Source organism: Misgurnus anguillicaudatus, chromosome 7 (assembly GCF_027580225.2).
Source record: "Misgurnus anguillicaudatus chromosome 7, ASM2758022v2, whole genome shotgun sequence".
Classification (NCBI taxonomy): Eukaryota; Metazoa; Chordata; class Actinopteri; order Cypriniformes; family Cobitidae; genus Misgurnus; species Misgurnus anguillicaudatus.
Window position 1 is genome coordinate 8,857,409 of NC_073343.2, and position 3,509 is coordinate 8,860,917.

Sequence of the window (3,509 nt, forward strand, 5' to 3'; positions counted from 1 at the left end):
AAAATACCCGCGCGTCATCCCAACAAGTCGTTCAGCTCCTCAAAATGCGGGTTTTAAATGCATATAAACAATCACGATGAGAAATGTCTGAAAACTGTATTAAAGCAGAGCTCAGGGAGCTCGTCAAATATCCACTCAGAAGCTGAAATCATTCACCAGCATTAGAACGCGGTGCGTCACGCACTCCTTTATAGTCTTATCATAAACAAAAATGCACGCGAGTGGTTCTTGGAGGGAGAAATAATATATAATATGCAAACTTCAGACGCTGCGTAGAAGAGAGGGCGGGACTTTCAATAGGTCACGTGTCTTTCCGGGACCGTCACATGCCGGGTAAACTTGGCAGTGTGAATGAAAAAAAATCTAACTATTCCGGAAAAATCCAGGATTCATATGCCGTGTATTTTACAGAATTTTTGTGTGAAAAGGGCTTAACTTACCTCAAGGGTTTAAGGGTCAACCTGATCTAATCTGCACTCTTTGTCATCTTGCAGAATATACATTGCTTGTTACTCTACCATCGCAATTACCTAATTACCTGGTATGTAAAGATAATCATTCTGCTTACAATCATCATTATCATCAAGCTCAATGATTATGAGTGTCTGACGTTTTGTTGACAATTCTAATCAACGGGATGACTTGTCGACCCAACCCTTTAATCATACTGCTCACCATAACAAAAATTTGTTCAGGTGTCTGAGCCTCACTATAAGAGGTTGAATCTGTTATCTTTACAGTTATTAAGGGTCATTTGCTGGCTTTCTCACCAATTTGCAAAGACAAATACAGTACTAAAATAATTAGTAGTTAAATTAGTCTGTTTTTAAAAGCATTTTGTTCATGTTGTACCCTATTCCAGTTTGTTTTTTAAATGTGAGCTTTAGTACTGACTGTACAGGTACATGCTTTCATTTTGCAGGTGATGAAATGGGTTCAGTTAGTACAGATCTGGGTATCTACATAACTTACTATAGTAATGATGCCAGATGTTAGAATGATGCTGTAAGGAAAAAATTATATCCATTTATTGGCCCAATGGCAGAATCCAGTCGGCATGGTGAAGGATTCTTCTTATCTGACTCCAAAAGATTAAAATCTCATTGTGTATAGTATAAATCGGATTGATTATTACTTTATAACTATTACAGAATTTGGGTGGATGTCTGGTTATTCTGATTTAGCCCTACTTGGTATTGCATCCGTTCGTTTGGCTACATATGTCGCTTTGGACTCACGCACCGGCCGTTTATTAATGTTTAATAATTATGCGGGCCCACGTTCAAAATCGAACCAGGCTTGGTCGCTGCTAGAGGTTGGACTATATGCTCATAAGGCCGCCCTATGCTTGCTCTTTTTTAAACATACTTTAATTAGTCCCCTTAGAGGTGCAAGTTAATTATTACAATAATTATTTCTAACCAGAGGTTCACGATCACTATCCTAAAACAAACTGACTGTCTTCTCCAATGATTGTTTCATATAATTCTGCCATAAATTCCAATGCAACTTAGATAGAATAATATTGAAATAATCAGAGGTTAAGGCTGCCCCGATTAAGAGCGGTCAGACAACATTTATAAACTCAGCAAATGTTGTACAGATCCAAATAACTTTACAGATCTTCATTGTAAAGGGTTTAAACATTGTTTTCCATGCATGTTCAGTTAACCATAATCAATTAATTAACATGCACCTGTGGAATGGTCGTTAAGACCTTAGCAGCTTACAGAGGCTGTTTCTCAATATGCGTTCTTCAGCGATCTTGCGTTCTCCTGTCCTTGCTCTACGTCATCATTAACAGTCGAAGTTCATTCCAATTCTCAAGAACGCAAGTACTGAGGACACATAAATATACCTGGATGTGTTCTTGATATTGAGGATGCATCGAGTGTAGACTTGCGCGCTGAAATCGCTTCACGCCCCAGAAGTCATTGCGGCAAAACAATGGCGGAGGTCAGGTGACCAACAGGAAGACCGCACACATCTCAATTCTCATATGTGCGTTCTGTGTTCTCGCGACCTTCTGAGTTCATTCTTCCGAGGTCGCCTGGCAAGTTGATCTACACAAGGAAGCAAGTCCGTTCTTTGCGTTCTTGGAATTGAGAAAAAGCCAGAGAGTAGGCATTTACGGTTCTAAAAACTCAGGACACTAAAGAGACTTGTCTACCGACTGTGAAAAACACCCAAAGAAAGATGCCCAGGGTCCTTGCTCATCTGAGTGAACGTGCATTAGACATGCTGCAGGGAGGCATGAGGAGTGCTGATGTGGCTAGGGCAATAAATTCCCATGTCCGCACTGTGAGACGCCTAAGACTACAGGGAGACATCCTCACAGTGGAAGACCACGTGTAACAACACCCACACAGGATCAAGACATCCGAATATCAAACCTGCTTGACAGGTACAGGATGGCGACAACAACTGCCCGAGTCACACCAGGAACACACAATCCCTCCATCAGTGCTCAGACTGTCCGCAATAGGTTGAGAGAGGCTGGACTGAGGGCTTGTATGCGTGTTGTAGGGCATGTCCTTACCAGACATCACCAGCAACAACGCTGCCTATAGGCACAAACCCACCTTCGCTGGACCAGACAGGAGTGGCAAAAAGTGCTCTTCACTGATGAGTTACGGTTTTGTCTCACCAGGGGTGATGGACGGTTTCGTGTTTATCGTTGAAGGAATGAGCGTTACACCAAGGCCTGTACCCTGGAGTGAGATCGATTTGGAGGTGGGGGGTTCGTCATGGTCTGAGGCGGTATATCACATCACCATCGCACTGCGCTTGTTGTCATTGCAGGCGATCTCAATGCTCGTTCTGTGCGTGAGTTTCTGCATGACCGCAATGTCAGTGTTCTGCCATGGCCAGCAAAGAGCCCGGATCTCAATCCCATTGAGCACGTCTGGGACCTGTTGGATCGCAGGGTGAGGGCTAGGGCTTTTCCCCCCAGAAATGTCCAAGAACTTGTAACTGCCTTGGTGGAAGAGTGGGGTAACATCTCACAGCAAGAACTGACAAATCTGGTCCAGTCCATGAGGAGGAGATGCACTGCAGTACTTCAAGCAGCTGGTGGCCACACCAGATACTGACTGGTACTTTTGATTTTAAACCTCCCTTCTTTCAGGGACACATTATTCTATTTCTGTTAGTCACATGTCTGTGAAACATTTTTAGTGCTAGTCGGATGTCCAAAATCCTCCACTGATGTGCCACTATGCGCCATCTATGAGTCATGAGTTAGTAGATATAGATAGTAGATATGTTTTTTAAAGAACTTGTTTGTCTATTAAACTCATGGATTAAAAAAAAAATAGAAAAACCACAGGTTCCCATTACTTCTCATTCTTTGCACAGAGCAATTAACTTACACCAGCCTGTTTACATTTTCGACAGAACCATCAGCCATAATTATGTATGTGAATTTTTCTTTCAGAAGACCCTTTTCTTTCCCCATTTCTGTTTGCTGCTGCATCATTTGTGACCCGTGCTGGCGAATTGAGTTAGAA

General features: G+C 42.4%; 1 pseudogene; it reads left to right on the plus strand.

Moving 5' to 3' along the window:
• Window positions 1-2,196: 2,196 nt before the first annotated feature.
• Window positions 2,197-3,092, plus strand: LOC141365423 (uncharacterized; annotated as a pseudogene).
• Window positions 3,093-3,509: the final 417 nt, after the last annotated feature.